Source organism: Orbicella faveolata, unplaced genomic scaffold (assembly GCF_042242905.1).
Source record: "Orbicella faveolata isolate gen_17 unplaced genomic scaffold, um_ofav_v1 contig_12, whole genome shotgun sequence".
Classification (NCBI taxonomy): Eukaryota; Metazoa; Cnidaria; class Anthozoa; order Scleractinia; family Merulinidae; genus Orbicella; species Orbicella faveolata.
Window position 1 is genome coordinate 22,948,446 of NW_028301539.1, and position 11,714 is coordinate 22,960,159.

The window sequence follows — 11,714 nt, forward strand, 5'->3', positions numbered from 1 at the left end:
ATTCCAGGCAGCTATATAGTAACCTAACTTTTACTTTTAATATTTCCATTGAACATTGTAACTTTTTTAAGCATTAGTGAGTACAGATAAAGTTTGATTGATTGATTGATTGATTGATTGATTGATTGATTGATTGATTGATTGATTGATTGATTGAAACGTTGTTTGCCTTCAATTCCACTTTACGTAAGGGAAAAGAAAGAATAGAGTGTGTGCGAAATATCGAAGTAGAAGAATAACTAGAAGAAGAAGAAAAGACAAGGTCGAAAGGACGACAATAAAAACAACAACAATAGTCTAGGCACTGCAGCTTTGCTTAATGTTTTACTTTATTTTACTGCTGTTCTTTGATTGCTGTTACAAATAAGATTCAGTCCACTTTGTCGAGGGGAAATTGCCTCTGAAAGATGAAACTTGAAGTTAACTGCAATGCAATAAAAAAAGATGTGTTTGATATACTTTCAGCAAAGTGGTATCATAAATTTGGATCTAACTTAGCTATATATGCGTAACAATAAGATGTTTTTAAGCCAATTTTCTTTGGTTCATCTGTGAATGGACAGTGTTCTTTGAATAAGCTCGCTATTAGCTCCTTCATGTATGTAGTCATACGTTCCAATTCAACCAGTTTAACGAGTTTCAGTCCATCCATCATCTGCAAGAACTTGAAAATAATTTCTAATCGGACTCTTGCCTACTCTCGCTTACTTTGAGTCTATATTTCTAGGTAGAAATACCGACTCAAAGTAAGCGAAATTGTTTTCGGTGTTATATCAGGCAACTATTTATATCTTTAGCTTTTATATTAAAAAGTGCAGAAAGGACTGTAACATACTTCAAACTTTTAGAAACTGAAATTACTCGATTTCTTATCGAATGTTCTTTAAATTATTTAACAGAAGCAGTTAACAGATCAGTTGCAAATTGATTTGACAAATTTAGATATTTCCATAACATGGCTTTCTTTTGTATGTTTTCCCCTCATGTCTTCAAGTTTTCCGAGTGTTCGACGCCATACTCAAAGTCCTAAGCTGCCAAATTTTGCAAAACCGAGAAGAGGTTTATTTGAATTTAAAATTCATTGACAAAACTTGAGTGTAATCCTTCATACAATTTCATGCAAGAGCAGCTTATCACACGCTATAATGGTTTGCAATATTCTCACCAGTTAAAGAAAGCCTGTTGTTAATTCTCTTCGGTCAGCGGCTCATCCATAATAACAGCTTCCTCCTCAGCAGGTAGAGCTAAAAACCAAAAGAAAAATAGCGTTTGAATCAAATAGCAACACACTAATTGGCCAACGCCAAGTTGGCTTTTGCCTCTATGTCAAAACCAGTCTTCGTGCGAAACCATTCATATATGCATATGAACTTCGCCTACTTTTTCATTTTTATGAAAATCAGACTCATTTTTAAGATGAAAGGTTTTCCACGAACACTTGTTTTCAAACAGAGGCACACGATAAGTCTGAAATGGCCAATTGTATCATTGGGATGTGTCATATTCATATATTGATACGTGGTCTATATCTTGAATTGACGTGAAATTGATGTACTTTTATTATTAGTGGTATTTTGAAGTGTTCGATGATGGAATCTAATTGAAATCGCGACATGGAAAATGTACAGAAACGATAGATTTTTTTCTTCAGCCGTCTGACAATGTGAATTTTAAATTGTGATTGGGTCAGAACCTGCGAGGGGCTAGGACCTGGGGCTAGCCAAGCAGTGACGTCAAACAAGATTGTGGTGATGTCAAACATATTCTTCTTATCGAATCAGTAGTTTCTTTATCACTTTTTTTTTTCCGTTTCTATTTGATTTGTTGAAAAGACGTGACCCAGGCCTCCACCTCGCGTAGTTTCCGACTCAACTGGTAGTAAATTTCGCGTTTACAGACAGTTTAAACAATTCATATGCATATCATATCACGATCCCGTGTAGATTCCATCAAGCAAACAAACAGGCAAAATAGTAAAATGTATACCTGTCAAATATACTTAAATTCAAAAATGAGAACTGGTAGGAGGGTTACTCCCTAAAACAAGCTTTATTTCCAAGGTTATCCCTCTGAATTTGTTTTTATTCCCGGCACCCAGTTCATCGCTCTATAATGTTACAACGTGCGTTTAGTTGATGTTTTCGTGGAGGATAAAAATGCGCGTCAAGCCGCTAGGGCTGTCCACGTGAGCAAAATTAGAGTCACATGATTGGCTGTTTCTAGGCTCTCGTGAGATTTCCTTGTGGAAGGAACCTAGGGAGTGATTTTAAAAGAATCTGATAGGGACTTTGGGAATAAGGCCTATATGAGGGATAAACTGTCTTGCTCTCCATCCGTTCTTGATTGTAAACATTATAGACTACTTTAGACATGATGAACTTTTTTCTACCTACCCCGATTACTAAAGAACTTCCGCAAAATTGGATCTTGAGCCTGATCTGAAAAATTGACGTGTTAAGATAATTAAAAGTATTATGAATCTGAATAAAAGATGACTTCCCAACGAGTGTGATAAAAGCATATGCATGTACATAGACAGATAATTAAAGAACGCAAATAGCTTTAAATGAATTAAGAAAGTGACTATCAAAAATGAAGCTCTTTGCAGAATTGTCACGGTTTAGTCGCCACCTGGGCTAACATGGTTATAAAAACCGTTTTGATTATCTTTTTAACTTCGTGGACTGGAAGATCCGTAAACTGGCTTAGTAAGGGTAAATTTCAAACAAACATGTAACAAAAGCATGATTTCCGCAGAACATTCGAGTAATAATGGGAAAACTAAAGTTACCAAAATCTCAATCTCAAAGCATTGTAATGTTTTAAATAAATGTAAGAAGAACTTATCAAGGCTTAAGCTCTCAAGCTGACCCCGCGAGAGAAAATTGAACATAAATTTATCCATATTTCATTTTAAACGGACGTTTCGCGTTAGTTGAAAACACAATAACACACTCATTACGCACTCTTTCGAGGTCTAACATGAGCTTTTACGAGAATACTTGAGAGTTTAATCACGGGGTCACTTAGAGAAATTAATTAAAGTGAGATGTTTTAAATAGTATCCACTGTTACCTTGCTGTGAGTAGATTTTTAGTAAATTATTTTGCACTTATTGCTCAAACTTTGAGCGGAATTCTGGTCTAATTAATGAACAAAAATCACATATTGAGCCTGGCGTAGACTTGGTCGCATAGTTGGTGAGGGAATGGCAGAGAAAAACTGATCAAAAAAGTGACGAGTGCAAAGGGTTATGTATTGGATTAATTGGCATAAGATAGACAAACATGTCGATAGATTTCGTTTGAGTCCTCTGCTAACATAAAGACGAAGATATTAAATATTTGGGCCATGAAAAGACTTACCCGGCAAGTCTTCTAGTTCTTCTTGTAGGGAAAAGCCTAGAAGCATCACCAAAACTATCAGTGCGATCAAAAAAGTTTTCTTGGCCATGGTTAGGACTGAAGTGGTGCACTACCAACTGACGATTCTAACTATTGGTTTTATTGCTCTTCTTTTATAGGATTTTCTGCCATGCGTGCCGTCATAGATATTTTTTTTTTGGTTACGTGTTCTTGTAAGTGTTTTGCACTAAAATAAGGAAAAAAAATCTGACTTCCGATTGCTAATATAATTTTTGTCTTGTGGTCAGAGTTTGTTCTTGTAAATTGGTAGGGCCATATCTGTTTTAATATTCTATCTATTTAGGAAGGAATGAAGAATTTATGGCCATGTTTTTACTGATCATCTTGTCACGATAAGTTGAATGAAATTTTCAACCTATGTTTTGGTAGTTACTGATCCTGTATTGAAGTGTCTTATTTTGCTACAACGACTTAGATAGTTGTCCCGTCGCCGGAGAATCTTATGCACGATATTTTCTAAAGCTCCAGTGAAACAGCAAGTAGAAACTTTCTGTTAAACAATTATGACAAACATCTCAACTGGTTAGTAAATCACCGATATTTATTCTGCTGTTGTAGCCCACCGTACACGACACGAATGAAATGCATATGATATTTTTAAATCAATAGTGGGTACTGCAGCGGTTTCCTTCCGGCTGCAATTCTAAGAGGTACTTTTAATCGCGTAGCGTTTAACACTACTTTTACGGAACTATTTAAATTAAAACCCGTCTAAAATGGTACATTTTAGATTCTCCATCATCTGTTTCTTCTTGAAAATATCAAAAACTTCTTCAACTCTGACTGATTAAGAACAGCTCTTTTCCTCAAAACTTTTTTTTTTTTTTTTTTTTTTTAGCGGTTTCGTCTTTGTCGGTATTATCTGAGTTATTTACAGCCCATAGACAAGGTAAGCAAAGTTGCCGCCCGTAACACGCCACCTCGGGTATTGGGACACATTAGTATAGATTGCCATTGTCGTCTTTTTACTAAGGTGTAATTCCCGACAGGATGTCCGCAATGATATGACTCTTAGACGAGATATTAGAACAGAAACATGTATCATGATAAGTCAATTACTACTGTTTAAATAGAACTCATTAAATGTCTTTAAATCTTTCTCTGCGATTCAAATATATGGTCTTCATTTCGTGGAATGCTTGAGGCAGGCCGCGTCAAAGTTTCGTAGAGTTTCTTTTGTTTTTTGTTTCTTTCTTCTTCGCAGTCACATATGCAATTTAACCGGTACCCCGCGGGACCTGGTAATTTTTATGTTTGTTTGCGTGGAAGAATATGCGAAGTTGAAATCATGTCGGTCGAAGGAACATATTATTTTAACAATAAATTTGTGCCAAAAGCCCCCATTGCTTCGAGATATTACCAAGAGCATGTTCAATGGTTGCCCTCACCATCTCTATCCTATATCGCCGACCGAACGGGAATTTGAGCTCGCAAATCTCCCATATATCTTTCAAGAGCGAGACAAACAGGGAAGGCGAAACCCGGCATTGCTTTCCTTAATCATCCGCGAACGTCCGCTCACAGATATTTTTCATCGCGACCCATCGCGAAGCCCAATGAATTTACCAAAGGCGGAAAATAGCCATAAATTTTCTTGAAAAGCACGCTCGCCTCCAGGTTTCACCTATATATAGTGCACGTTTGATAGCCGGCAAATAAATATTTCTCATCGCGGCCCGACAAAAACACTGGAAAGCAATGGAGCCGAAACTGCCTGAAATCGCTTTACTTCGACTTTACTAGTAACAAGACCTAAACCTCTTCAGCGTCATGAAAAAAAAGTTACACAAACGAAGCCAGGGAGGGCGTTCTAAGTGTATTTCTTTTCGCAGTGAAAAATTTGAAGGTACGTAAAAATTTTGAAATTCAAACCGAGTGAGGCAGTTTTGGGCCACTTTGACACAACAATAACAACATTGACAATGCTTAGACTCTTACCATCAAATGTATACAAATTCAAACGTGAAACACATTCTGCTTTCTGGGTTGTTTATGAATAAACATCTCTCATCTTCATCACTGTTATGGATTAGAAATGATATTTATGCACCATTACATTTATTCAAGCAAGTTAAATAGCCTGGCCATCTCCATTCAGGATTTTATCAGTAAGCTACACATTAAATACAATCTTGAAAATTTGTCTTAATCAAATGTTTTAGTGAGAAGTACTCCTCCCTCCTCAAAGTCAATATACAGTATAATGTATTGTAAGTGACTGTATGTACAGCAAGTAATGTAAATAGAGTATTGTATTGTTAGCAGTGTAAGTAGCCCGTATTGCAAGTAATTGTATTTTCTGTAAGAACTGTATTGAGTATTGTATTGTCAGCATAAGTAACCCGTATTGTAAGTAACGTAGTAAGTATTGTAGAACTGTGTTTTGTAAATTAAAATTATTAAAAAAAAAAAAAAAAAAAAACTCTCATCTTCATCACTGTTGTGGATTAGAAATTTGTTACTCAAATGACACACAAAGTTGTCAGGGAAATGCTTGCGTCAAGGTGAAAACCCAACTATTCTGATACCAAGACAGAAAACAAAAGAAAAAAAACAAAAAAAAAAACTTAACTGACTACTCCCCTAACGGGGCTTTTCAGGGCCAATGAAACCAAATGATGAAACAAATAATGCAAATGAAAATAACATGCTTAAAAATCCCAACTGGCGGGAGGCAGACCAGTGACAAATGACTAATGATGACAATGACAAAGGCAAACCAAACGTCCTTACGCATCAGTCAATTCCAGCAGTGCCCATCCCCCCCCCGCCCCCCCCCCCCGGCAACCACGGGGCATTTGCTCACGTTGTCAGTCCCGGGACTGGGGCATATGCAATTTTATCGCGGACCCGGGGCTGGGCATTTGCGTACCCCGGGGCGACCCCCGGGCATTTGACACGCGTATTTTCGAAAGTGCCATGGATGAGTTCATCGGGAAAGACGAGGCGTTTGTCGAACAATGACTTGTCCGTCAGGGACTAGAGAAACTTACAGATGTTTGAAAGGTGTGTTTTCTCAATTTAGATATTTCTTTATTACTTGTAAGCATATAAATATAAGCGACAAGGTGGACTATATTTTGTTTATCACAAAACAATCACTGACGTGAACACGACTATTTTGCATTTCGCATTCAAAACTAGCCTAGCATTTTTTAAATTCGTGAAAGTGGAGTTAAAATACTTAAGGTTTGCGAATTCAAATGATGCGATCTTCAAGACAGATCTTGGGAGCTTAAAATGCAATGCATCATCATTTAAAATGTTTTGATTCTTCACAGAAAAAGTAGCCTGTGAAAACAGGCACCTATCATCGCTCGCGGCTGGAGGCACGTCCGCTGCGATCCCAGCTGCTATCCTCTAGCAAACTGTTAAAAACTAACTTAAAGAAATAACACGTACTGTTGTCCTTGAAGTCTTACCGTTGCATTAAAATACTGAACAGTTGAACGTTTTATTCACTGATTAATAAAAAAAAAACTGCAGAGGTGTTGGAAGGCGACGATCCCGGGGGCGGGGCATTTGCCCTCTTTCTTCGTCCCCACCCCGGGGCATTTAGATAGCTTATGTGTCCCCATCCCGGGGAATTTGCCAATTTATTTTTAAAAAAATGCTGATGCCCGGAGGGTTAGCCCCGGGGGGGGGGGGATGGGCACTGCTGGAATTGACTGACGCATTAACAAAAACAACCTGATCGTTCATCTCGGGTTTTCGAACGTAATGTATTAGGGAAAGTGTTTATGTCAATATTTGCATGCTCATCGGCCGCACAGATGACAGTCGCCTAGAGAACCAAAGTAAGTTCTAGATGTGCACACTATTTTCCGACCGCCCGTTCTGTAAATTTGAGCGGAACATTTCGACGAATGTCTGAAGTTTGGCAGGGATAATGTACACCTTAAACTTGAAGAAGTGTCTTCTATATTTATCTTGTGTAATATCGCAATTTCATGTATTTATCCAATAAATGGTTTTTGATTTCTTTTCTTTTTTTTTTTTTTTTTTTGTTATTGCATGAATGTGAACACGCCCTGTATGGGTATATAGCTCTACTTTGTCTCTCTGCAATATTCACTGCAACAGTGGGAAATAATACTGAGCTAATAATGGATCTGGCTTGTTGTTACTACGTATTTGTTCTATTCTTCTCTCAATATGTGAACAGCGACTCTTGAAAGTGAAGAGAGCTGGTGAAGATTTGTTATCGAGATATCACCAAGTTCAACTTGCATCGGTGTACGATTTAACACGCGTCAACGAGGAAATGCCGTTAACGTTCATTGCATCGATTTACACTGAGAGATCATTGTCTTTTGTCTACACTTAATAGACATCTTAATATTCCGGGCACGATGTAAGTTTATTGACCACTGATTTTCACTCAAAATTGCCAAATAACGCTGAATTAATTTTTTTTTTTTTTTTTCTGTTGAATAAATGGATGAAAAGCGAGTAAGAAAGCATCCAAAAACTCCCAACTAAAAATGCCTTCGCTGAAGGCGGGTTATTGTAGCGTCCATTCTGTATGTACCTATTAATAACACAGGAACAAAACATCAGATTAAGAAAATGTCTGAGAGTTCTGTCAATATTGTCTGCTAAAAATAATTGGTGGTCCGGCCTATTGTGGGTCAAGGTAACGTGACATCAATAATTCTGAGAAATTATGCTGAACCATATGCGCAGTGATTACACGTCTGTCAAATAAACGTCTGATTTCAAGTGTCTGTTGACTGTTTGAAAGTGTCCGTTGTCAGTCTTATAGAGGTGTTCTTAAAGCGAGAATTGACTTTTGTTTTTGTTTAGTCAAATTTTTTCAGATTTCCAACTCATAGCATTCCCAGTTGCAATAGACGGTAAGTAAATTTAGCATAAAGTTTGTTGTCGATCAATATAATAAAAACCTGCCAAAGGAGCTAATAAAAGTGGCTGATATAATAAACCAGCATACACTATGGTAAACGTAATCAAGCAGGCAGCCAAAAATCAAGAAGATTAACTCTCCAATGGTAGTTTACTTTCTTAAGGAATCCTATCTGTCTGCACAAACGAGTTTAATGCTCTGCAAGGAAGAGATTGAAGCTGAGACTAGAGATTTAGTGTTTACTGACGTATACCGTAAAATCCAACGTTGAAGCCATGGGCTTATATAACTTTATAAGGGATTTTGGGTGGCCTTGTAAACGGGGTGGGGCTGAGGGGGCGGCTTATATCAGGGAGAGCATATAAGCAGAAGAAAAGAAAAGGTTCGGAATGACGAGATAAACCGTATCTGAGAAACCAATTAAAGCTAACATACTATTACGTTCAGAGCTATTACCCTATTACCATATTATTACTCTACTAGCCTATGACTTTCGATTGAAAATTTTGATGTTTGTAAAGAAAAGCAAAAGGAGCGCACTTATACATTAGATAGGCTTATATCCGGGGGGGGGGGGAAGCTTATATGCGGAATAATATCTTTGTTAGAAAATAAAAGGGCTTATATCCGGGAGGCATATAACCGGGGGGGGGGGCGTAAACTTGGGATTTTACGGTATGTTAGGCACGGATATTTGTTCGCGGACGTTACCTGTTCCGAGAAGCGAACAGTTTTCAGAAAGCATGGCTCTAGGATAAAAATGTAACAGAATAAAATGACTTTATTTTCTTTTAAATTTTCCTTTTTTTCAATATTTCATCCACATGACACGAATGAAATGAAAATTTTATGTTTAAATCAATCGTGGGTACTGTCTCTCGGCGGTTTCCTTCCGGTTGAAATTCTGAGTGGTACTTCTTATCCTTCCACTTAGCTAATCGCATAGCATTGAACACTTACTTTTACTGAACTATTTAAATTAAAACCGGCCTAAAAAGATACATATTAAATTCTCTATCATCTGTTTCTTCTTGAAAATATCAAAAACTTATTCAATACTTATTGATTAAGAACGGCTCTTTTTCTCAATACGTTTTTAATAGCGGTTTCGTCTTTGTCGGTTTTTATCAACTCTTTATTCACAGCGCATGCACACGGTGAGCAAAGTCGCCGCCCGCAGCACGCCACCTCGGATACTGGGACATATTCGTATGTATCGCCTTTGTCGTTTCTTTACTAAGGCGTAATTCACGACAAAATATCTGCACTGATATGACTCTTATACGAAATATTAGACCGGAAACTTGCATCGTGATAAATCAAGTACTACAGTATAAATAGAACTCATTAAATGTCTCTATGAACATGTCGTACTTACTGAAAATTTCAACAAAGCAGTGTTTGATTAGTCGTACATGTTTTGTGAGTATATTTGAGATATTTCCTTTTTGTTGTTTCGTTACTGAAATATAGGATTAGTCTGTATATAATTACACTTTTCGAGATCATCAGATGCTCTCAAATAAGTTACTTTACATGCTGATATTTGAATCAAACTTCCATCCAACAAAAATTAACTTAACTAACAATATCGCTGACTCGAACCTCTAAGTCCCTGATGCATGCGAAGTATAAAGTCTCTAAATGAGCATTGAATGTGAAGCATAAGACTTTTTCGATTCTATGTAACTTCAAACGTAGTATATATAACAGTAATTATCTTTTGCCTTTTTTTTTTCTATCCCCATGGTCGTGGGCGTCTCCCATTTCGTCTCCCATCCTTTTTTACTTGATGATTTCGTACCACCCTGCCGCCCTGGTCGTTTTCCTTTCGGCTTTTTTCCCCTTGGTCATGGTCGTGGCAGTCTGAGTGTTCCACCCCAAGGTAGATCCTCTAGACCTGAAAAATAATACAAAATATCGCTTTCATTAGTGGTATACCAATCCACACGGTATTTTTAATCAATAGTTAAGGTTATATTGTTATTTATTTATTAAGGATTTAAGCTGCATTACTGCACAGAGTTGGCTTAATTTAGAACAATAGTGACCACTTACTTTGTAAAATCTTTTTACATTTGTTTCTTTCGTTTGTTTAGTTCTTAATAGAACTTAAAGACAAACATTTCGACTATGCCTAACAAACACTTGCCTCTAAAATAATTGGCTTACATTGTGGAAAGTTTAAGATTAAGACTTAGAATCACTAAAACCTTAACATAAAAGAGGTTTTAGAGCAATGTTTCGTGCAACTCCTTAGTTTCGGTCATAGGATTCAGATAGGATTTCTTAAGAAAGTAAACTACCAGTGGAGAGTTAATCTTTTTGAACGGTGGCTGTCTTTTATTAGTTGATCTTTCGCAGGTTTTTATTGTATTGATCGACAATAAACTTTATGCTAAATTTACTTACCGTCTATTGCAACTGGGACTAAATACTGCAAAAAGAAAATGGAAACAATACTGTGAGTTAGATATCTGAAAAACCTTGACTAAACAAAAACAAAAGTCAATTCTCGTTTTAAGAACACCTCAATAAGACTGACAACGGACTCTTTGAAACAGTTAACGGACACTTGAAACCAAACGTTTATTTGACAGACGTGTAATCACTATGCATATGGTTCAGTATAATTTCTCCGAATTATTGATGTCACGTTACCTCGACCCACAGTAGCTCGCACCACCAATTATTTTTAGCAGACAATATTGACAGAACTCTCGGACAGTTTCTTTATCTGATGTTTTGTTCCTGTGTTGTTAATAGGTGCATACAGAATGGACGCTACAATAACTTGCCTTCAGCGAAGGCAATTTTAGTTGGGGGTTTTTGGGTGTTTTCTTGCTCGCTTTTCATTCTTTTCTTTATCAGAAATAAAAATTTTAATTCAGCGTTATTTGGCAACTTTGAAATAAAATCATTGGTCGAGAAAATTACATCATGCACCGTATATTAACACGTCTATTAAGTGTAGACTAAAGACAATGATCTCTCAGTGTAAATCGATGCAATGAACGTTAACGGCATTTCCTCGTTGATGCGTGTTAAATCGTACACCGATGCAAGTTGAACTTGGTGATGTCTCGATAACAAATCTTCACCAGCTCTCTTCACTTTCAAGAGCCGCTGTTCACATATTGAGGGAAGAGTAGAACAAATACGTAGTAACAACAAGCCAGATCCATTATTAGCTCAGAGTTATTTCCCACTGTTGCAGTGAATATTGCAGAGAGACAAAGTAAAGCTATATACCCATACAGCGCGTGTTCACATTCATGCAATAACAAAAAAAGAAGAAAAAGAAGAGAAATAGAAAACCATTTACTGGATAAATGCATGAAATAGACCAATTTCGATGTATTAAAATTCAGCCTAAAACAATAGACCTCAGCACGAGGCTCCAGGGAATAACTGTAGAGTTTCTG

The 11,714-nt window shown here is 37.0% G+C and overlaps 1 long non-coding RNA gene across 1 annotated transcript; it reads right to left on the minus strand.

Moving 5' to 3' along the window:
• Positions 1-311: 311 nt before the first annotated feature.
• LOC149117224 (uncharacterized) lies at positions 312-3,518 on the minus strand. Its single transcript, XR_016205600.1, has 4 exons — positions 3,366-3,518; positions 2,394-2,438; positions 1,166-1,244; positions 312-424 (listed from the first exon to the last, which is right to left on the minus strand). It is a non-coding gene; the product is annotated as an uncharacterized LOC149117224 (long non-coding RNA).
• Between the last annotated feature and the right edge of the window lie 8,196 nt (positions 3,519-11,714).